Source organism: Candoia aspera, chromosome 1 (assembly GCF_035149785.1).
Source record: "Candoia aspera isolate rCanAsp1 chromosome 1, rCanAsp1.hap2, whole genome shotgun sequence".
In the NCBI taxonomy this organism is placed as follows: Eukaryota; Metazoa; Chordata; class Lepidosauria; order Squamata; family Boidae; genus Candoia; species Candoia aspera.
In genome coordinates, this window is record NC_086153.1 from 279057285 (window position 1) to 279083132 (window position 25848).

A 25848-nucleotide genomic window follows, 5' to 3' on the forward strand; every position below is an offset into this window, starting at 1 on the left:
TAATGAAGAAAAAGAAGAGAAATATATAAAAAGTGACTTCCAATCTTCACAAGTATAAACAAATTTAGTAATTTCCGGGGGAGGTATGGTGTCCTGCCCTTCAAAGACTATTTGGAATTTGTGGGAAGTGCCTCTGTCTAAGAAGACCTTTGCAGTAGAATTTCACAGCTGAGCAGCAGAGTATCTAGTCATAATGGGTGTTATTTTTTTAGCATTCAGAATGATTCTATATTACTAATGTGGAGAAATCATAATCTGCAGAAAAATACAGACAAAAATGATGCTGTTTTGCTTCAGTTGATGAGTATTCATAGTGTTTCACCATAAAAATACTGAATTAGGTAATTGTTATCAAATATATAACTGGACAATATACTGTAAATATCAGGTATGAGATACTGTAAATATGAAGCTGCTCCCAGAAAGTGAAGCAGTCGTATCAGTTTAGTTATGCATTTGAAGAAGCTAATATTTTAAACATTTGATTTCAATTTCAGAAAAATGAACTTCTAGAAGTGGAATTCTATTTAGAACACATGTAAGTAAAAATTGAGCAAATGCAATGGTTGAGGAGTTTAAGTTATTAGCTTTGATGCTGTACAGTATGAATCATATTTCATTCTACTGCATATGCAAATTTCTTTGTATAATTCTTTTTTTCTTTTTTCAAAATGGCAAGACCTTTCCCACACTGTAATTTTTATCTCTCAGCCATAGAAGTAAAAACTAGATTGAGTTAATTCTCCTTCAGGATCATCCATAGGAGTGGGGTCAAAAAATCAAGATGGAGGCAGCTACTGCATGAATAAAGCTGGACTCCATTTTTACATGTATTGCACATAAATGGGGTGGACTTCAACTAGACTTTTTTTGACACCCCATCCTCCAAACACCCCTGGCCAGATTATATTTATTTCTTCACCCAAAACTAAGAACTCTTCCACAATGCTCTAAGAAAACAAATTACTGTAATTCTTTATCATCTAAAACATGTTGTGGGACCAGGTCAAACTGAGTATTTTTTCAACTGAAAAGTTAGATAGGAAACAAATCTGAAATTGTAGGATGAAACATGCGCTCTCGTTAACAGTGTGATCTTCTTTTAAATAAGCTTAGAATAATTTCAGTTGAAATAAAAATAGATGACCAAGGCTTTCATACAACCAGTAAACAACTTTGAACCAGGAAACTCGATAGAATGCCTGTCCACTGCATTCATCTGCCAATGTGCTCCTGGTTGTGTCACATCCTGTGAAAGTTAGGTGTCCTGACTCCCAGGAAACACTCTGAGACGGGGAACTGGTCTCTAATGTTTATTTGCTAATACACAACAGTAATCCTAACAAACTGAACAAACGTGGGAAAAACCCAGCCATATAAACCCTGCAGGTTAAGGCGGGCCCGATCTGTGCCTCTTGGAATGGCTGCCCAATTCCTCAGTGCTACGCATGCGCTTGACAGTCTGGAAGGGAGCCCCCTGCTCGCCATCCTTACTCATGACATTAGGTGAGCATCGATCTGGAAGAAAGTTTTTGCTGTGTTACAAACTTTGTGGAACCCTGTCCCAATAGGAATAATAAAACACTCCTGATGGTAGTATTCTGCTTACAGCTGTTAGTTATATTTTTAAGCTGTTTTCTTCTTTTATTTTTGTATACGTTCATTGTATTTTATATTGCACTGATCATAAGTTAATATTGGATACTGCCTGGAGCTGTTGAACATTACAGATCATAGGTAAGTATTTTAAATATTTAACTAACATGTTTGGAATCTTGAAATGATTCTAAGAATTCAGAAGAACATGTAAGAAAGTGAGCAAGAATTGAATAGAAACCAATTTTTTTTTTTTTTTTCTCCTCTAGGTCAGATATGCCAGAAAACCTTGTAACCAATGGAGTACTCTTGGTATGCTTGTTGCTTTTGTACTTATACTTACAATTTCTGTAGCCTGGGAAGATACGTGTGTAAAATAGTTCGGACTAGAAGCTTCTCAAACTCTGAACATTCCAGTTACATTTGAAAGAGTTGTTTCAAGCTTGAAATGAGTAGTTTTGACCATTCTGGAATGAAACTGCTTTGTTTTGAGTTGAAAGCAAGTGTTCCAAATAGGGCTTCTAGAATGGCTGGAATAACCCATTTTGAAATGAAAACAACTGTTCTGCACTTGAAGTGTTTTCCTTAACTCCAGATGCTACTCTGGAGGATAGGGTATTTTGAATAAATTAATGAATAAATCACTTAATAAAGTCTGGCTAGATTAGAGTAGGATGACTCTTAAAGTTGTTCTTAATATATTTTCCTCCTCGTTATACTGCAACTTTCCCCAACCTACTGATGTGTTTGATTTTAATCTTCATATTTCCCAAGCACTAAGGCCTTTGACCACGTTGGCTGATGATTGTGGAAGTTTCATTTGGGTGAAATGTGGTGCTGATAAATGGTTCAACTTATTCTGTCATTTGGATTTTTTTTTCTTTTAATCTCTAGACCCTGTTCTTCAAAGCTTAGGTTTCTCCCAGTGTGGATTGAACTGGACAATTTAGTGCACAGAAATATGATCCCCCACAGCAGTATGGAAATTATTGAGAGAGGCTATAGGATAAAGTGGCAATCAATAAAAAACACTTTCCCCCCCTTTTCTGCTAGTGGAAATGTCCGTGGCTCAAAAATCTTTGAATGGAAAAGTATACTTCCATTCAACCAGATGTCAGTGAAGAGGGATGGTATATATTTGTACAAATTTTTATCCATCCACTTAGGGATATGTAGCCATATTTGAAATTCACTTAAGCAACGCACAAAACTATTTTTGTAGTAGTCCTTTAAAACCAGCTTTTGAAATGGGGGATAGGATAATGCAGATTAACTACCATTATGTCATATTACTGCCAGAGAAGAGCTGTCAACAGTTTTTACTGAAAGAGACCATGAAGTGATCCTTAGTGTAAAATAATGCATAGTGATAATCGTACCCTGTTCTCATCTCTTGAGCAGTTGGAGGTGCGTATAATTGTCTTTTGTTTTGTAGTCTCGGGAACTTTGCTGCCTAAAAGTAGAGGTGGATCACAGTGGAAGGAAGAAAAAAAGAAAAAGTAAGATTAGGACATATCATGTTTTTCTTGGATATAACGTGGGTGTGAAACTATAAATTATAGACTTTAGAATAATAAAATATGATATATCCAAAGACAGGTTGGGTTCATGGGAATAGGAAATGCATATTTGTTTCATAGGTGGGCCACTATTCCCCCACTTTTCCCAAGTGAGTGAGACCCTGAGACCTTGTTTCAAAGCCGCTATATTTATTTATTTATTTAATAAATTTATTCACCGCCCATCTCTCCCCAATGGGTGATAACCAACACCTTGAATTGGACCCGGAAGCAAACTGGAACCCAGTGGGGCTCACGCAACAGAGGTGTTATGTGTGCAAATCTTGGAGCGCCCAAGATTGTCTGCGCGGCCGAATTCTGGACCAGCTGTAGCTTCTGGATATTCTTCAAGGGTAGCCCCATGTAGAGCGCATTACAGTAATCTATATGGGAGATGACCAGGGCATGAGTGACTGTTTGGAGGGCCTCTCGGTCCAGGAAAGGGCATAACTGGCACACAACACGAAGTTGCGCAAAGGCCCTCCTGGCCACGACTGCCACCTGCTCTTTGAGCAGGAGTCGTGAGTCCAGGAGGACCCCCAGATTATGCACTGGATCTGTCTGGGGCAGTGCGACCCCATCCAATATATAATTCACTGCATTTTTCTTTGGGGCAACTGATCCTAACAACCAACTCGCTTGCATACTCATGTACAGGGGTGGATAGTTCTTTGAAATGAGTATTCTTATCAGTGCACAGCCTCTCATTTTCTTGTAAAGAGAGACGAGTGACTTAAAAGGCACAGTGGACTTGAACTGCAGCTAAGTAAGCTCCAGAGTCCACTTAGCTATGAAGTTCAAAGAGGATCTTTGAGAAAATCATTTTATCTTGACCTATATTTTGAGGATAAAACTGAAATACTGCATCCTACTCTGGTCATCCTGAAAAAAAGGGAAGGATGCAAAGGTTATCAATAAATACATGCTTCGGCATGGATCATTCTGAAGTTCTGTTTGTGTTTTCTATTCTGCACTCAGAGCAAAACTTTGCATGTACGGTGAAAGGATCTTATGAAGATGATCAGAATATTTTATTGGATTCAAGTTCCAGAAATGCCCCGCCAAATCACACAGTTTTCCACTATGCCAAGTATTGTAATCCCAAACTAGAGGTGCAATTATCGAAGAAACGTTCCATTTGTGTGAGTTTTTACTGATATCCGGGGACAAATGTACTACACATAACTAACTTCCATATTCTGCATCAATAAAGTATAAATGCTGTTTTGGATCAAAATTAAAAGACCACGATACATATATTGCTTAATTAATTAGTTAATTGTTTTAATTTTGCATTTGACATTGGGTGTCATAGGAATTTGAATTTTTTCTGGAAGGGCTAGTCAAGCAGAAAGTTAGAAATAATAGTCTAAGGATAGTTGATAGTAGTGGTCCTGGGAAGAAACAAGGAGCTGGAAAGAATAATAAAGTTCATACCCCAAATACTTCCCTTTCCAGCTATACCTGTTTGCTGGAAATTTCTCTTCCAATCACTTTTTCTTATCATCTCTAACTCAATCACCTTTAGGTGAAAAAGTAACAGCTCCCTACATTGTAGCTGCTACTCCAAAAATGGCAGGTTTCATTGCAGCAAATAGCAAAGAAACAGAAATGAGGTCTGCACACAACTCTGCTAGACTCTTATACTCTCATTCCAGCTGCCTGTCCATCAGTATAAAATATAAAAGCCCCAATCTATCTATAACTCTTTGTGATTAAGATTCACAACCTAGTTATATGATAAATATTAGTTTCATTGATGCATGTGATCTCTCTCTCTCTCTCTCTCTGTCCCAACCACCAATCCACCCATTCACTGACCCACCCACCCACCTCCTGTTCTCTTTTTAAGCTGCCTTTTAGTACAATTTATTTATTGTTGCTACCATATCTGGATTGCTAAACTCCGAATGGCCATGAGATCGCAGCAAAGTATTAAAGTTTCTTACTTCTATGTGCTGCTACCAGTGCTCTCCCAGAGTTTTGCAGCTCAGACATGATAGCTGTAATCTTAATGCGTATCTGTCTAGATTGAAGCCTCTAATTAGAATCAATTATTCTCTCCCCCCCCAATAGAAAAGTTGTTTGCTTTTCACAATATATCCGTTACTAGTTACTGCATCACAGCCATTGTTATAATACTACTTGGAATGCTGTTATTTCAAAAACATGTCTTCTGACCATTTGCTCTTTTTCTCCTTTAGAGTACCTCATATTCTAAGAAAACACTCTTGTTCACCTTGCCTTTGTATCAGGCTCCTTTGGGAGAGAGAGTAGAAGTAGCAAATGTGAGTCCTTTCTGTGAACAGTGCCCATTTCATTTTCTGAACTGTTTCCCTACCACCGGGGTATGTCCAGTAGATAGTATAAATATATACAATAATACTCTCTGTGCAAACCTCTATGCATCTTCTGAAAAGTCATTCAGAAAGTGTTCCGTGAGTTTACTCCTACCTAAACGAGCCTAGGATTCCAGTGGTGGTATCTTATTTCTGATGAGGATAACAGTGCATTTTCTATCCAGCCATTGTCTCGAACAGATTATTGGATTTCCATGTTTGGGATTGAGGATGAAGAGAATCTAGAAGAGTCACACTGATGAATTCAGTGATCCACCAGCACAGGACTTGCTCAACCTGTTACTGCTGAAAGGAACGTTTTTACTTCTATGCGCCTTTTGCTGTTTAAATACTTTTTTTCTATGTAATTGGGTTAAGTTTGTATTTGAAGCACACGGAACTACTACCACAACATCTAGCTTGACTTGCAACCACCTCAGGAATGTTCCTCCAAGAGTACATTCAGCCTTTCTTGCTTGTTGGATATCTAGGAGCAATAGGTTTTTCCCTTTGGAAAAACTCAGTTTTTAACATAGTTTCATATTTAGTTCCAGTTTCCTAGAATAATTAGAAGCTATCTGGCTGGTTTCTCCCCTCCAAAGAGACAATTTACTTTAAGAATACCTGTACAATTTTATGTACAAAATATTGCTGGCAATGAAATACAGCATGTAAATATAATCTAAATGTAAATTTTATGTCAAATTTAGTAAGAATCTTTTCCCCAAAGTTCTGTAAATATCCAGAAAATCCATTTTATAAGAAGGTAAATCAACTAACAACGTTATTTCATTCCTCTAAGTATTTAATATATTAAAAAATCCTTGTTCCCCTAAGTGCTGAATCTTCAAGTACAAATAGATATGTAGCAGTCTGAGGAGTTTACTAACCAACTCATAGGATCATCCAATAAATATTTTGTTGTTATTAAAGTAGACTAAGGAAGCAAGAGAGAAACAATGCCTTTGAAATGATGGAAAGATTAAACATGATTTAGAATCATTCAATGCTAAGAATAATTCTTTTTTTTTTTTTTAGGATAAAGCACATGGCATCTTTGTGACAACAGCAAACTGGTAACCATTTATTTCCTTCATTTTAATTTTTTATGGTAGTTGGTAGTTCAGTTTGGTCAGCTTTTAGAAATTGGGTCAAGTAGTTTGACCTTTTCTCATCTTGTCAACCACAGATATAAATAAAACTCTAATTCTCATTCTATTCTTCTTCCATTTTAAGCTAGGAATGCATGGATAAGAATGGTGAGGTGCCTAGGCTCAACTTGCTTTAAACTAGAGTTGAAATAACCATTTTCAGAATTTAGGATAATTTCTCATGTTGTCATTTAAATACAATTTCTTTAAGTCTGAAATTTGAACTCAACTATGTAGGTAGAATTTTATTTTTATAGTTATAATGCTTTATCTAGAGCTTCTCCCTTTTTAAAAAAAATAGCAATAATTAAATCTGAAATATTGGTCACCTATGAAATACAAAATTTCAAGTTATTTGCACAACACGTTAAGCCATTCTAGGTGATAACATGAATAAAACTTCTCTATAGCCCTGCCCCATACAGCTCTATAACCACAATAATGGCATCTCTCTGCTTTCTGACTGCTGAGTGGCTGTCACTTCTGATTAATTGTAATTGGAATTTGAAACCATGTTTATTGACTAATTCCAAATTCTGTTTCATACTAACCAGAAATGGCCACTTTCAGTGTTCACAGGGAATATTTAATCAAAAGGAAGCCAAAGACTGTGACTGTGGAGATGCATGGAAGGGAGAGAAAGCAGTATTTATGTTATTTAATGTGTCATGAAAATGAACCCAACAAATAGCAGTCAAACATTCATACAGTATTAGAGTCAAATATTCTCCCCTTTTCTGGTTACAAATTATATTGGTAAATAGCTTACACAAACTGTGAATGTGCTCCAGTCATGATGCTTTCATTAGTGTGCATTATGATACAAGTTTCTATTATCTAGCCAGAAAGGCCTAGATATGCGTTTGGGCTTTGATCTCTGTCCAGAGGAGCAGGATTTCATCTGTAAGCGCAAGAAATATGTTGCTGCTGCCTTGAAAAATGTTCTTCAACTAGAAGAAGAACTGCAAGACAATGAGGTATGACCTGTCCCAGAGCAACATAAGAGGAGCAGAGAAAGTGGTGGTGATGGGTAAGGCTGTGCCTATACACACACACACACACACACTCTGTATATACATGTACATACATACATACACAATATATACTGTACTTAGATCAGTGGCTGGAAGACTCAAATTCCACATCAGCAGCTAGTCTCTTCCCCAGTTCTTAATTCAACCATGTGAACTCAAGTTTGCCTTTATGTGGCTGGTCCTATCATTTGGTATAAAGAAGTCAGCTTGTCTCAGGGACCTGATTTTGGATACCTTGAAAAATGGTTAGTTTTAAACCCTATTACTGAATTCTTATTTCCAGAGAAGGAGCTTTGAACTTTTCTGTCTCATGTGTCTAAGTACATTAGAAATCCTATTTTTCTTCACCAATTTTGGGCGTGGTTTGTATTTTAAAAATATACAGAATATGTTAAATAAGTTACTTTATCCATATACAATAATTGAATGATTTTCAACCTTCAAAAAGGTTACTAACAAACTAGTGTGCATTTATTTTTAAAATTAACACACTTCTCTTGTTTAAAATAATCTATGCAAGAAATAAAACCAAAAAATTAAAATAACAATAAAAGCAAAAGAGCAATAATACATGGGGCTGCCCTTGAAAAGCACCCAGAAGCTATAGCTGGTACAAAATGCTGCAATGTAGGCAATTCTGTGTGCTCTTGATCAATGCATGTTACACATCTGCTCCATGAGCTGCATTGGTTACATTTGTATCTGGGTTCAGTTCAAGGTGCTGGTTTGTAACCTATAAAGCTCTTCATGGTATTGGGCCAGTTTATTTGAGGGACTGCCTCTCCATGATAATGAGTACCTGTCCCATTAGGTCCAGTGGGAGAGGCATGCTCCGATTCCCATCTATTATGAAGTGCTGTCTGACAGGGCCCAGGAAGAGAGCCTTTTCTGTCATGGTGCCTGCCCTTTGGAACATCATCCCTCCAGGGATTAGATTGGTCCTGAGCCTGCCGGCCTTTTATAAACCTTAAACACTTGGTTTTCTCACTGGGCCTGGGGGCCCAGAAGTGGGGTTGAGCCCGTATATTGGTTATGTTAACTTGTGACTGATGGGTCTGTTTTTACCCCAGCTGCTGTTTTATGTGTGGTGTTTTTCTTTGTTTTTTAATGCTTTTATAATTTCCTTTAACACTGTTAGCCACCCAGAGTCATGAACTTTAGATGGGGGGGCATATAAATTGAAATAATAAATAAAATTTATACACACACACACACACACACACATATATACATACATACACACACAATATGTATGTATGTATGTGTATATATATATAAAGAGCAAAAGCTGCAACATACAAAAGGCATTTGAAATGTGCTAGATTATAGACACCAAAAGATCTTAGACTTCATTAGAAGCTTGAGTATATATGAGTCATTTTAATTGGTACCAAGAGGCTAATAAGAAAGGTCTTGAACAAATGGACAGGGTAAAGGCATTTCATGGAATGTAGAGGTTTTTGAGAAATTTCAACACTAGTGTTTGGTGTCTTTCTGCCACTGTATGGTGATTTATCACTAACATGGAAAGGCTGGGTGAGAGCGATGTAGCTGTTTTCTCTGTGTTTCCTTGTTCTTACTGTTTGGAGTGGAACATACAGAGCAGAGCCTCTGATCCAATTACTGTAGTAGCTGGGTTCATTTGACAGCAGGGCAGGCCCTAGAGCTTTATTAGTTAATACCAGTTTTAGATAATGTCTAAAAAGAAATGTATAGCTGGTATTTTGCTCTTATTTAGCTTCCCAAGAGTTTTTAAAGATGGTTTAATGTAAAAGTCATTGCAATATTTGGGTTTGTGAGCCATGTACATACAGTACTGATCTTGTATGAAGCATAGTGTGAGTCTAGAGTTATGTTGGGAACTACAAAGATGCTTGATCAGGGCTCTGGATATTGTGCCTGATGTTTATGGATTTTGCCACGTATTTTCCTTAATGCCTGCTTGCATTATTCTGGGACAAGGGCTTGCTTCTAACCTCCTTAATGTTATGTCTACATATTTTTTGAAAGAAAAATCTCTTGTGGAAATGATGCCATTTTGCACAATGATATGCACAACAATCCTGGCTTCATCTGAGTTAGCTCTTTTGCAAATGGTGTGCTTATATGTACATGCCCCTCTTTTATTCAAACATGATTTTTATTTATGAATAGAAGCATTTAATTTTCTTTATACCTGTGTTTGTTCAGGTTCCAATAGTGGCTGTGATGACTACAGCAGGTGGAGTAAGATCAATGACAGCCATGTATGGGAGCCTATTAGGTCTCCAGAAGCTCAATCTCTTACACTGTATTTCATACATCACTGGCTTATCTGGCACAACGTGGTAAGGAAGACATGAGCAAAATTATTCAGGGAATGTTGGTGCCAGTGGGAGTTGCTTTCTTCTAAGACTCACAGGAGTTTGGGAGGAAAGTTTTCATTGGGATCATCCTGGGGAGTTAAAGGTTAAGTCTCTTCTCAAATATGTGCTCCTGATGAAGTCTGTGGTCCTTTGGCCTATAATAAAATAAAGAAACAAACAAAAACTAGACAAAATTACTAATAGTACCCTAAAGTTTTGTTTCTAGTCCATCCCTATTATCCTTTCTTTCCATCCTGAATTAGTACAGAATTCTTTCCCATGAGCTGGGCACGATCTTTTGCTAATGCAGTCAAAAATTGCAGTGGATTCTTTTGCAGTCAATTAATGAAAAACTTTTTTTTTTCCTGCTGTAAATCTGATTTGGGAAGTCATTGCCTTGCATTCCCTATTATATTAGAAGTTTTAATAAAGAAAAATTAGTGGCATTTTATCCAAGTATCTTAAAAATAAATACTTGCACCCCTCTAATGGTCCTTTTTTTAGCATATTGCATTATGCTTATTAACAGGCTACAGTTTTGGTTAATGTGATGGGAAAATTGAAATAAATATGAAAGAAAATATACAGTAGAATTTTCCTTCCTAGGCAGCCCAAGACAATTCCCAGTGCCATGTTTTTCAGAGGTGACAGTGTTTCCCTTGTGCTCAATGCCATGATCTTCTCTTTCCCTCCCTGCCCGCCTCCCCCAATTTTACAGGCTATATGTGCTCCTGTAAAGCGCTAAGCATTACTTTCCTTTCCTGGATATTTAATATTTAACCAGGTACAAATATGCAATAAAATTCTCTGGACTACTTGGTGGAATTGTACAGACCAACATGGTGAACATAGAGATAAGTTAGTGTATTGGTAAGGGACTATCTTTCTTTGCTCAACGTTATTAGCTAATTCAAATATAAACGCTGGCTTTTAAAATTCCTTTTCCTAGGACTATGATAAATTTATACGAAGATCCATATTGGTCACACAAGAATCTGGAAAGCATGGTCACTGATGCTCGGAAACATGTGGTGAAAAATAAACTCTGCTGTTTTACTGAAAAGCGCTTGAAGTATTATGAAAAGGAGATGTGGAACAGGCATGTTGAGGGTTGCAAGTTATCATTCACAGATCTCTGGGGACTAATTATTGAATCTATGCTTCGTGATGAGGTACTATATTCACATTTTTTCTTTAAAAGCTTAAGGTGATCTAAATAATGGAAAAATACAGAAAAAAGTATATCCTGAGGGGGTAGGGAATGGTCCTTGCTACTACTTCTTTAATTATAAGAATTATCTGCCTCAAAAGCAGTTAAAATATTATTTGATTATGTATTGGCTTGTTTGTTCATTCGGCACCATCCTTTCACTGTGCCACTATTATCTTGTAGCAAATATCTATGACAGGTTAGGTTAGGAGCTCCCATACATATGATGGAATGGCTGCCCTGGAAGCCATGCCAGTCACAAACATTGGCATCTGACCACCAAGGCAGAAAGAGAAGCTATTTGTCCAAGAATCTAAGTGCAAGGCAACATTGGGCTCTGAGGTCCACAATACCACACTGCTCTCTTGAGCAATGATATTCTGCTCAACACCATTTTTACAGTAGGAAAAATGAGGCTGGAAGGCAAGTAGCTTCAATGAGACCTTTGCCTCGAACACCAATCATATAAGTCCATTCTGTTAGTATTAGAACCAAAGTGCTCACTACACAAATGCTCCAAATGATTCTTATCAAGCTTCTGCTGGCACATGAACAGTGTTGGTTTCCTGCAGGCAATTACATACATTGGTTTGCATATGACCCAGTTCCTGGCTCATGTGGAAGCCAAAAATATTTGTCGCCTGGAGAAATCATTTGAGCAATATCACTGGGGTGAGGAGTTATATGGAGCACTCATATATGCAAGCAATGTCCCATTTCACAGAAGATAAAGTAATGATGTTTTGAGAAAGCAAAATTATACAGGTAAGCACTAATCAACATTCTGTACCCACATTAAAACAAAACTTTTTTTATACATGCACTACATAGTCCTTACCAACCTAGCCAAAAGATAAATCACACCATGATTACTACTAAAAGCTATTTTTGGATATAATGGAGTGAGCATGTGCTCAGCTATGCTGCTTTCCTTATTTTGAACTCAAATCTGTATCTTGAATCATCTGTACGAGAAATATCTGTTGAGAAGATTGAGTACAAATGGCATAAGAGATGATCTTCAGAATCTTATTACCACATTTCATTGTAAATTGTCCATTGGAAAATGCAAATTTATACGAAATACACTTGTGTTCATCTGAATTTCTGATTATTTCAGTATTTGGGTTAACATTTCCAAGTACAAGTATGATCTTGAAAAGATTTTTGACATGTGCCTTTTAATTAAAATCAGTAACAACTAGTGGCAGAACATTAAAAATCACAATACATTAAGTTGTATCAGACAATAAAAATATTTATTTTTCATAAAAATGCAATAGGATACAGCATACAGACAATGTGAGACATTTATGAACTTAACGACAGGTTTATTCTAAAAATTGTCACACGACTGCAGATAGCAATTGTCACACTTGGCAATCAAGTGAGAATGAGGGAATCGAACACAAATGATAGTAAAATTTCTTCATCTTTTGCTATTCTATTAACATTTGTTTTTCTTGCACAGCCAGATCCCAATAAGCTCTCGGATCAAAGACAGGCAATAAATCTAGGTCAAAACCCTCTTCCCATCTACCTGGCTCTTAATGTCAAGAAAAAATACAGCACTCTAGATTTTAAAGGTAAGATACCATTTTCAAATGACATGTAGAATGAATTTAATTTGAAGGCTGAATGCCAGGTGGTAAATGTCCATGAAGTTTTATTGGCCCAAAAAGGAAAATAGTAGTGGTTTGTGGTTGACTTCTCCAAGCTGCTTTTTGAATTCCCAATCTAGCCTACAGTATTCCCTGGAACCTGTCCCTCATCTGGGTACTAGCCAAGTGTGACACTGCTTAGCTTCCAAGCCCAGACAAGATCATCCAAGTGCTCTTATCTTCTGAGGCTAATATGATTTGGGAAATCACAGAAATATCATGGATAAATATAAGCCTATGGCTTTTATGTCAAAGTTTAATGTGAAATGTTATCTATTAAGCAGTGTTAATAGGCTTTTTTAGTTGTGCTAACAAAGGCAAAATTAAAAAATGCTTAGCGAGTGTAGCCCAGAATAGTCCCTCTTGGTAAGCCTTGCAGAAATCATTTGCAGATCTGTGCATCTTAGTCTGAATACACATTCAGATTATACAGTACATTAAATTGACTAGAGCCCCAGAACATCAAGAATAATCTAAACATTGAATTTAAGAAAGCTTATCCAGTGAGGACAGACTGTGGTGAGTTTTGCTGGAAAATTAAAGAGGATACCATTTACTTAGATGCATTGGAGAATAATGAAGAATAATATGTCTAATACATGATAATGTAATTGATGAATGAATAACATATGGAAAAGCGCAGACCAGTGGAGGCAATCACATTCTTATACCTGGTATAAGATAGTGGCAAGTCTTTGGGCTGAGCTGTATACAGACCTCTGCTTCATGGAAGTCTGGCTTAGAATCCAGGATAGAGAGGGGAACAAGTTCATTCTGTATGGATATACTTTTGTGGTTGATTATTTCTCACTGAAATGATTTTCTTCAAACGATCAATAGTCATAGCTTGAAAAAGAATTGTATCTGTGTGGTCTTACGTTATATGACTTTAATTTTCCTCTACTGTATGCATAATCACATTTTAAAGATTGCTGATTATTAATTTATATGTGTGTGTGTGTGTGTGTGCGCATGTGCTATATCTGCAGAATGGGTGGAATTCACCCCCTATGAAGTGGGCTTCTTGAAATATGGAGCATTCATTAAAGCAGAAGATTTTGGGAGTGAGTTCTACATGGGCCGCTTGATGAAGAAGGTTCCAGAATCACGGCTTTGTTTCATGCAAGGTAATTTAGCTAAACAAAGTAGTGTATACTGTTCTGTACATCTTAAATTAGATTCTTGACCTTTCATATGGCAAGAATATGTTTCATACCCAATTTTCACACATTTCAGATGTACATATTGACACAAAATGGTTATGTAGCTTTTTACTGTTATATTAGCTACTGACCAATAAGAGGCACAACCTCCTACTGGTCAATAGGTAATATAACACCTAACAGATAATATAACTTCTACATAATCCCCCCCACCAAAGGGGAGGTGGTTTTGAGGCCTCTAGGATGAGGTCCAGACCAACAAAGATTAAAAAAAAAACCCTCTCTAGTATGAGAGCATATACTGTAGAAAAAAAGAAGGCGTATTTGCATAGCTTCTGTTCTTTTTACTATGACTTCTATTTCAGTATAATGGGGCTAAGCATATACTTTTTACTATGATTTCCATCTCAAGATAATGGGTCTAGCATATATTGAAAAATCTAGTGAGTTCTTGTTAAATATTCTGTGTTTCCCAGGCATGTGGAGTAATATCTATTCCCAGAGTATGCTGGATGCCTTATATTTAGCAGAATGTTCAGAAGACTTCTGGCATAAGTGGACAAGACCTAGAATCTATGATATTGGTCAGTAGAATGTTACTTCTCTTTGGTTAATTTGCCCAGAAAATGCTTCCCTTTGTTGTGAATTATGGAGATGATTTGGTTTCAAATTGATTAGTTGGAAATGGAAAGCTTGAGGAAGTGGGCCCACTCCTTATCTTCCCTTCCAATATTACCATATACTACTTTCCATCCCAACTTTATATAGAAGTTGAGTGTATCCCATTCCAGTCAGTGTATAGACATATATATCTATTTTACTTTTTTGAACATCTAATAAATAATCAAAATAAAGTACTTGTACATTACTTGGGTGATATGCAAGTACATTAAAAACATATACAATAGAAAACAACAACAACAACAACAACAAACAGAAAACTAAAGTCAAAACAGCAGTGAAATAACATGGTTTCTAAAATCAAGTGAAAACCACCCACAATTTAAAACAAGCAATGCATTCAAAGTAATTTTCAGAACAGGCAAGCTTTGAAAGGGAAATCATTCTCTAGATCAGGGGTCCCCAAACTCTTCAGCTCATCAACCCCTTTGTGAAGTTTCAGATTGTTCATTGACTCCCAAACATTTATGATATGAAAATAATAAATACTATAACTAATAGTACTACCACTACTACTAATAATAACAATGACAACTCAAGGCCACTCTCATTGGCAGCTGACCATCCAACCCTGGGTAGCACTGTCTTGCCGCCAGCCACGTCACCTACAGGACTAGGGAGTGGTGTGGAGCTCTATAGAGACCCCAAAAAGATTAATTGACTCCAATTGACCTTCCATCATTTATTGACCCCCTTTTGGCCCCCCAGCCATTTATCGACCCATCAACTCTTGGGGTTTGATATTAACCACTTTGGGGAACCCTGCTTTGGATGGACTGAAGTCTATGTTTCCATAGCTCAGTGATACTAACTTGGTAGCCTTAGGGCAACTTTGGTGGGCCCCCCAGATAACGGACAGTTGAAATGATTAAATAAATGACTGGAAAGAAGTTTGAATGAAATTTAAACATAATTGAAATGTAGTTTTTGCCCTGGGCCCATGCAGAACTTTGGAGAGTGTGATACCTGGGATATCACTTAAAGGCCAGTTCTAGTCCTTGGCCTGAACTTGGGTATCCTTGTCAGAAATGTGTTACAGAGATTAAGGTGTTGGACTAGGGTTAGGAGGCTGCATGGTTAGTATACTAGAAGGCCCATCCCCAGAAGAAAACCTAAGAATATATTTATTGTGGAAATGATTATTTTTCTACAAAAGCAAAATTTGGTAAAATTGCAGGTTTTGAATTTTACTTTTTAAGTAGCATTCACTTTTACTTAACATTTATCTTTGCAAACTGCAATTAAGAAAAACCTGTTAAGTTGCCTTGCTTCTGCCTAGGGTTAATTCCAAGAACAGAGCTGGTTGTGTGTGCTCTGAATGTGCTCTTTGAATAATGGATCTAAATAAAGCTTTCTCTGTTTCACAGAAGAAGATATTCCCCTTCGGCTGCCCAAGAGGCCGTATGTGCAGCCAACACGTCTTTTCATCCCCAGTGGTTCCGTCTCAGATGTGCTTAGAGATGTGATAACCCTGCGTCCAGTTGTTTCACAGTTTTACAATTTTATGAGAGGCCTGCAGTTGAACAACGAATACTTGGGGAATAACAGGTTTTCTACCTGGAAAGGTATTACAATCAACATTTCTTTATCTAGCTCTTCAGCTATCTCTTTCTGTTCCTACTGGTTATTTCTCGTGATACTTTGCCACAACAGTATACAGCACTGAGAGACTGTAGAGAACAGAGCTGTGCAAAAAGAAATTGTAACTGGAATAACTTTAAAAAGCTTGACCATATCGTTTAAAGTTGTCTTCCTTGCTCTTTGTTTTTTCCCTTTTTTCTCTTGCTCTCTTTTTTTTCTGGCATACTAGAAGTCCCATCCACAGGAGAAAACCTAAGAATATATTTGCTATTGTGGAAATCATTATTTTTCATTAAAAAAAATCTTAAATCATGTTGACCAATATGACATGTGAACAAACCATTGCTGGAAATGAACTACAGATTCTCCTGCAAGAGTTAAATGATCATTCTTTTAGCCAATTCCCATACCTAAAAAATTCATAATTCTTGATACTAGATTGCAAATTTCAGAATACAGCCAAGAAATACATGAATGAATAACAAATAAAAATGCAATCAGTACAAAGCATGAAGTAATATTAACTTCAAGTATTAACGATATTACTTGCACTTAAAAATTGTAACTCTAAAATTAACATAATCAATTCAAATCAATCCTAGTAGGGGTTATAAGACTGTAACAAGTCTTATAGATAAAAAAACCCCAAAATTTTGCTAATAACTTTATTTATTTATTCAATTTATATTGCCATCCATCTCAAACTAGTTACTCTGGGCGGCTAACAACAATAAAAACAGTCATAATATAAAACAATAAAAACAATAGCAAAAAAATTAAATATAAATACAGCTGAGTGATCTAAAAGACATGGTATTAACATAACCGTGCAATGGGGCCCTTCCCACACTCGGGGCCCCAGAATAAAATATTCTCTTTGCATCCGATAACATCTTAAAATGGCTGTAGCTCATACACATGTGTAAATTGCTTGATCTTGAGAATTTCAATGCCCATTAAAAATAATAATAATAAAAAAATTAATAGATATTGAGTGTATTTGGTTATTTGGGATTATCTGGGTCACTCAGCAATTTTAAAATAAAGGCTGATTTATCTTAGTTGAGAGCTGCAATATAAGTTGACAAGTTAAATTGTCTCAGTCTTGCCTGATTGCATGGTATAACAACTGGGGGATTGGGGTATTATATGTGCCCTCTAGAAATGCCCTTCAGCAAAGGATCGTTACCTTGTCGTGGTGCTGGAGCTTGAGCACCTCAATGATGCCATGAGCTAAACCGTGAAGGGCCACCCAAGACGGGAAGGCCATGACAGAGAGGTCAGACTAAATGCGATCCCTGGGGAAGGTAATGGCAACCCACCCCAGTATTCTTGCCGTGAAAACTAAATGGATCAGTACAACCAGAGATACGTCAGTATACCATCGGAAGATGAGACCCCCAGGTCGGAAGATGGTCAAAATGCTACTGGGGAGGAACAGAGGATGAGCTCAACTAGCCCCAGATGTGATGATGCAGCTAGCTCAAAGCCGAAAGGACGGCTAGCGGCCGACGGTGCTGGTGGTGAACGGCGAATCCGATGTTCTAAGGATCAACACACCATTGGAACCTGGAATGTAAGATCTATGAGCCAGGGCAAATTGGATGTGGTTATTGGTGAGATGTCAAGATTAAAGATAGACATTCTGGGCGTCAGTGAACTGAAATGGACTGGAATGGGCCACTTCACATCAAATGACCACCAGATCTACTACTGTGGACAAGAGAACCACAGAAGAAAGGGAGTAGCCTTCATAATTAATAGTAAAGTGGCTAAAGCAGTGCTTGGATACAACCCAAAAAACGACAGAATGATTTCAATTCAAATTCAGGGCAAGCCATCTAGCATCACAGTGATCCAAATATACGCCCCAACCACAAATGCTGAAGAAGCTGAAGTAGAGCAGTTCTATGAGGATCTGCAGCACCTACTGGACAACACGCCTAAAAGAGATGTTATTTTCATCACAGGAGACTGGAATGCTAAGGTGGGCAGTCAAATGACACCTCGAATTACAGGTAAGTATGGCCTGGGAGAACAAAATGAAGCAGGACATAGGCTGATAGAATTTTGCCAAGACAACTCACTCTGCATAACAAACACTCTCTTCCAACAACCTAAGAGACGGCTTTATACATGGACTTCACCAGATGGACAACACCGAAATCAGATTGACTACATCCTTTGCAGCCAAAGGTGGCGGACATCTGTACAGTCGGTAAAAACAAGGCCTGGAGCTGACTGTAGTTCAGATCACGAACTTCTTCTTGCACAATTTAGGATCAGACTCAAGAGATTAGGGAAGACCCAGAGATCAGCTAGATATGAGCTCACTAATATTGCTAAGGAATATGCAGTGGAGGTGAAGAATAGATTTAAGGGACTGGACTTAGTAGATAGGGTCCCGGAAGAACTATGGACAGAAGTTCGCAGCATTGTTCAGGAGGCGGCAACAAAATACATCCCAAAGAAAGAGAAAACCAAGAAGGCAACATGGCTGTCTGCTGAGACACTAGAAGTAGCCCAAGAAAGAAGGAAAGCAAAAGGCAACAGTGATAGGGGGAGATATGCCCAATTAAATGCAAAATTCCAGAGGTTAGCCAGAAGAGATAAGGAATTATTTTTAAACAAGCAATGCGTGGAAGTGGAAGAAGACAATAGAATAGGAAGGACAAGAGACCTCTTCCAGAAAATCAGAAACATCGGAGGTAAATTCCAGGCCAAAATGGGTATGATCAAAAACAAAGATGGCAAGGACCTAACAGAAGAAGAAGAGATCAAGAAAAGGTGGCAAGAATATACAGAAGACCTGTATAGGAAGGATAACAATATCGGGGATAGCTTTGACGGTGTGGTCAGTGAGCTAGAGCCAGACATCCTGAAGAGTGAGGTTGAGTGGGCCTTAAGAAGCATTGCTAATAACAAGGCAGCAGGAGACGACGGCATCCCAGCTGAACTGTTCAAAATCTTGCAAGATGATGCTGTCAAGGTAATGCATGCTATATGCCAGCAAATTTGGAAAACACAAGAATGGCCATCAGATTGGAAAAAATCAACTTATATCCCCATACCAAAAAAGGGAAACACTAAAGAATGTTCAAACTATCAAACAGTGGCACTCATTTCACATGCCAGTAAGGTAATGCTCAAGATCCTGCAAGGTAGACTTCAGCAGTTCATGGAGCGAGAATTGCCAGATGTACAAGCTGGGTTTAGAAAAGGCAGAGGAACTAGAGACCAAATTGCCAATATCCGCTGGATAATGGAAAAAGCCAGGGAGTTTCAGAAAAACATCTATTTCTGTTTTATTGACTATTCTAAAGCCTTTGACTGTGTGGACCATAACAAATTGTGGCAAGTTCTTAGCGGTATGGGGATACCAAGTCATCTTGTCTGCGTCCTGAGGAATCTGTATAACACCAAGTAGCAACAGTAAGAACAGACCACGGAACAACAGACTGGTTTAAGATTGGGAAAGGAGTACGACAGCCCTGCTGTACCTATTCAACTTGTACGCAGAACACATCATGCGACAAGCTGGGCTTGAGGAATCCAAGGCTGGAGTTAAAATCTCTGGAAGAAACATTAACAATCTCAGATATGCAGATGATACCACTTTGATGGCTGAAAGTGAAGAGGAACTGAGGAGCCTTATGATGAAGGTGAAAGAAGAAAGTGCAAAAGCTGGTTTGCAGCTAAACCTCAAAAAAACCAAGTTTATGGCAACCAGCTTGATAACTGGCAAATAGAGGGAGAAAATGTAGAAGCAGTGAAAGACTTTGTATTCCTAGGTGCAAAGATTACTGCAGATGCTGATTGCAGTCAGGAAATCAGAAGACGCTTAATCCTTGGGAGAAGAGCAATGACAAATCTCGATAAAATAGTTAAGAGCAGAGACATCACACTGACAACAAAGGCCCGCATAGTTAAAGCAATGGTGTTCCCCGTAGTAACATATGGCTGTGAGAGCTGGACCATAAGGAAGGCTGAGCGAAGGAAGATCGATGCTTTTGAACTGTGGTGTTGGAGGAAAATTCTGAGAGTGCCTTGGACTGCAAGAAGATCAAACCAATCCATCCTCCAGGAAATCAAGCCAGACTGCTCACTTGAGGGAATGATATTAAAGGCAAAACTGAAATACTTTGGCCACATAATGAGAAGACAGGACACCCTGGAGAAGATGCTGATGCTAGGGAGAGTGGAAGGCAAAAGGAAGAGGGGCCGACTAAGGGCAAGATGGATGGATGATATTCTAGAGGTGACGGACTCGTCCCTGGAGGAGCTGGGGGTGTTGACGACCGACAGGAAGCTCTGGCGTGGGCTGGTCCATGAAGTCACGAAGAGTCGGAAGCGACTAAACGAATGAACAACAAAACAACTAGAAATGCCAGGGGGAGAGCATTAAAGTGACTTCTAAAAATGCCCATAAAAGGAAGCATATCTAGGATTCCTTGAGTTAAAAAAGGGTGAAAGGTTTATATGATCTGAAGAGAAACCAGAGTCTGATACATTTCTAAAATTTAATTTAGTTTGTTCTGAAATTCTATGTCTGAAATCATCTCCTTGATAATATATTTAGCCTTTTCAAATCCTAAGAAAAATAGATGCTTGAACAAGAGGCTATAGCAGAGCAGATTATTTATTATGCTGTTCCACCACTTTAACTTTTAATACTGGGATGAAAACAACCCAGCTGTAGCCCTGTTAATCTTTATCCAAGTAAATTAAATGACTGGCCAAACTCTAGCTTTGATTCTGAATAGACTGGTCTTTAGTCTCAAAACTTCATTAGGGGCACATCTAGGCTTCAATAAAAGAGATCTTTAAAAATCTGGTTGTACTTTTTGAAGAGCCCAAGTTGGACTAAGGGCATAATTGCACCCCATATTATTTATCTATCTATCTATCTATCTATCTATCTATCTATCTATCTATCTATCTATCTATCTATCTATCAAATTTGCCACTGCCCATCTCCTCCTATCAGAGGAATATAATAATTATGTGATTGATTTTGATGGCAGCTGGAATAAAATATTCTCTTATCATCCAATAACATCTTAAAATGGCTGTAGCTCATACTCATGTGCAAATTGCTTGATCTTGAGAATTGTAATGCCTATTAAAAATTAGTCATCTTAAACTGTATTTTAAGCTTTTGACTAAAGAAACTACTTGCTCAGATCACTTTTCCCAAATCCTTTGCAAGTACAACTTTAGTGAGATCCATTGTATCCTGAATATCTTGAATCTCATCAGTTGACCCCCTTGTCCTTGCAAGCCATTATGCTTATAGGATACTCCAGATCATTTAATTAATAAACCAACTAACCAACCAATAAATAAATAATAAAGCAGTCAGTCAGTGTCTATCAGTCCAACCCACTTTAGGGGACTGCTGTGTGGATAAAACTAGGCTAGGAAAAGAACCCTGTATGCTGCTCTGAGCTCCTTGGAGGAAAAGTGGGAATACAAATGTAATACAATCAAGACCGATTCTAGGATTATTTGTATTCTCTTTGCTTTCATTATATTTATAAACCTCCTTTACAACAGGGACTGAAATCCTGTGGATCTCCAAATATTGTTGGAAGCCGTAACAGTATGGCTAATAGTCAAGGATGAGTTTAGAAAAAAAAAACAGGCCAAGAAAGCCAGAGATTACTTTAAAATGTTGTAAATATGTATTTTGTCTTTCAGATACTGTACTAGATTCTATCCCCAATCAACTGACTGATTTTGAAGAATATTTGGAGCTTGTAGACACAGCTTTCTTTATCAATACCAGCTGCCCACCTCTTTTAAGGCCAGAAAGACAAGTGGACGTTATTATACATTTAAATTACAGTGGAGGATCACAGACATTGGTGAGAAGCTTCTCTACTGACTTTAGCCACTGGCCTCTTCATTCATGTTTCACTTCTAAATATTAAGAGAAGGTTATTTGAAAGTTCTTGAAAAGCTTATTCATCCATATTCAAGAATTTGGTATTGAAATTGGTTGAACTTAATTTGAGTATGGCTGAGTTGTAAGAGGTGCTCTTTCCCTCTCTTGGGCTAACATTACTGCCTCTTCCTTCCTTATTGCTCTCTTATAAAACAGTAATGCTAGAAAGCACTTCTGCCAAGTATGATGGCAATATGTCTATGGTATTCCTGACAGTTGCCTGTCCATATTTTCTTTAGAACTTCTAGCCTTTGTGAAATCAAAGCTGTAGTTATATCTCTTGGGTCTTGATTCCTCTTGTGTTTGATGCTTTAGCCACTGGACTTAAGCACAAGGTACTATCAGGAGCAGGGCATCCCATTCCCCAAGGTTGTTCTGACAGAAGAAGACAGGAAGCATCTCAAGGAATGTTATATCTTTGATGACGCAGAGAGTCCAAAGGCTCCTATATTGCTGTATTTCCCACTGGTATGTGACACCTTCCAAAAATACAAAGCACCTGGTAAGTTAAGAAGGCTATTTGAGAACCACATTGCTTTCCTACCTACTGATCGTAATTCCTATATATTTCTCATTTATGTATATTCTGAAGGAATTGACAGTAATTTTAAAACAATGGTATAAAATGAAAATAAAGACCAGTACTAGTGAGAGTTTCTTGCTGGAAAAAGACAATATAGAAAGGGCAAATCTTTAGCAAACTCTAAAACCTGACAACATTAAGACCTAGTGTTCCACAGAAGATAAGTGAATCTATAGTATTTACCAGTCTCCACAATATCTCAATTTATCTGACAGGAACTTCCCTGAAGATCACAATGTCTCAGGCCCAGGATGGTTGGTATAAATGGAGATGTTCTTTGAAGCAATCAGATCCCAAGTGTTTTAGAATTATTGTATCTACTAATGCCAGTAGCTTGACTATGGCTTGGTAGCATAAGGGTAATATGTAAGCAGGAAAGCATTCTGCACTAGTTATAGCTTCCCAGTTGGTTCCAAGGGAAATGCTACACGGAGTGTACTCCATTAAGTTTAAATACATAAATCTTAATGACCAGGACATCCCTCTCCAGGAACAGTGTTGCCAGCTTGCCAACCTAACATGGTAATAAACTCTCAAAGCTACAGAGGTTCCCTGAACTTCCAAAAACAATGATGGAGCATTCCTACACTGTGGACTTATTCCTTTGTTGGATGTACAGTCCCTTCTATAATTCCCAGGGACTGGAACTGCTTATCTATAATGACTCCACCTTATCAGGATTCTGTATTTTGGCCTCATCCAGTACACTTGATTATCAGTCAGGATTCAGGCTTGGGTATGGGATTGATATGGCATTGGTTGCTATATCAATTGACTACCTTTTGCAGGATCTGGATGGGGTAGTGCACCTTTCCTGGTCCTTTTAAGCCTCCCAGGGGCTTTTGGTATCATTAATCATTGTAGCTTCCTGAACCACCTACTGGAGTTGGGGATTGGAGGCATTATTCTGCTTTGGTTCCACTCTTTCCTTAGAGGGCAGTTCCAGTGTGTAGTGATGGGGCAAGAGAGGCCCCTATCTTGTAGGGTGCTATAGGGGTCAATCCTCTTTCCCTTACCTTTTAACATTTATATGGAACCTCTGGGAATGGTCCTGTGACAGTTCAGGGTGTGGCATAATCAGTATGCTGATGATACCGATGATACTATACATCGCTGCTCTGAGCTGTAAAGGAAATGCTGTGAATGTCTTATTCCAGTGCCTGAAGGTTATAAAAGTTTGGATGGAAAAGAAAAGGCTGAAGTGTAAAATGGAGGTACTGTTTATTCATTGAGGTTCTGTATTGACACCAGTGTTATCTCTGGATGAGCTAGTGCTACCTGTGAAGGAGCAGTTTGTCATCTAGGGGTCCTTTTGGACTCACAGCTTCTGGTTGAGCAGCAGATAGAAGCCTTGGCTAGGAGGATCTTTGTGTACTTTGGCTGGTGTGCCAATTGTGGCCTTTCTTGGTGCAAGGGAACCTGGCTACAGTAACTCATGCCCTCGTTACCGCTTGGTTAGACTATTGCAATTCACTCTACATGAAGCTGCCTTTAAAGCCTACTCAGAAACCAGAAGTGAAAGGAGCTGAAAACAGGACACGCTGCTTTTCAGTGGCTGTGACACCCGTCTGGAATAGTCTCCCAGTAAAGATCAGTCTGGCTCCCTCCTAGATGGCATTCATTATTTTATTTTGCTTTCAATTGTTTTCTGCAGTGTTTCTCAACCTCAACAGCTTCAAGATGCGTGGACTTCAACTCCCAGCCTGCTGGCTGGGGAATTCTGGGAGTTGAAGTTCACACATCTTGAAGTTGCTGAGGTTGAGAAATACTAGTTTACCATATTTTAAGACTTACTATGAATGTTTTAATGTTTCTATCTCATGTAAGCCACTGAGAATCCTTTGAATTGTGGCAGGATAGAGATGGAATGAATAAATACTTAAATTATGGCTTCATAAAACATGTTCTATGAAACGTTGAACAATTGCCTGAATGTTTTATGTCAATCATGTTCAAGGATTATATAGATAGAAAAAAATGAGTAGAATTATTTCTCTATAACTATTTCTATCCAGGGTTCTTTCCCATAGTTTTAAATGAATAGAATACTTTACTGTCTCACCTATAATAAGACTGTACATGGTTGAGAATAATACATTACTGCTAGACTTAACCTAAATAACTTTCTCCCACCATCTTGATTATCTTAAGTTTTAATTCCTTTATCTTTAGTGCTGTCTCTCAAATGCTGATAAAATAAAAGATATGCAATTATAATGATTTCAACTCTTAGCTGAAATCATATTACTTACCCATAAGCATCCTTTATTTCTCACTGCAAGTGACTGAATAGCCAGCATGGAACTACGTATTTAAAAGACAGATGCTCCATTCTCCTCTTCCTTGACTGTTGTTACTAGTGAAGCTTGTATTATATGTTGATGCAAATATGAATTAGATGCAACATCCCTTTCCTCTGAACTTATTTTCAATGATTTATAAATTGGACAATTTTAGATCACTGCAGTGGCTGTATTGAAATAAAATCAGCTTACTATAGTCCTTTCCTCTTTTTGTTTCCGCAGGTGTGGAACGTAGTCCAAGTGAGATGGAGGATGGCTATGCTGATGTCACAAGCACTGTTTTTTCCCCATATGCTACTGGCGTGGTGCAATACTCAGAGGAGGACTTCAATAAGCTGCTAAATTTGGCCCACTATAATATTCTGAATAATAAACATTTGATTCTTCAGGCTTTACGGACAGCAGTCGAAAGGAAGAAGCAGCAGAAGTCCTTTTGTTCCTCTTTATAATCTTCTCCAACGTCTTTCCTATACTTTGTAACCGGGAAGCTAACAGGTTTGATTCAGCCTTGCTATTGGCCAGTATTAGATACTTGGGAAGTACGATAGGCATCAGATTTAGAAAAATCAAACTGGAATATCGGAACAGATTTTAGAGCTGTCTGAATTGAAGCAGGGCTTACTGAAATGAATCCAAACCAATTGTTGTGGTCAATACATTTATTTGGCATGTTTCCCCCCCCCTCCTTCATTTGG

General features: G+C 38.0%; 1 pseudogene; it reads left to right on the forward strand.

The window, feature by feature from the left end:
• Window positions 1–25602, forward strand: part of LOC134507567 (cytosolic phospholipase A2 epsilon-like) — a 42086-nt pseudogene extending 16484 nt beyond the window's left edge.
• Window positions 25603–25848: the final 246 nt, after the last annotated feature.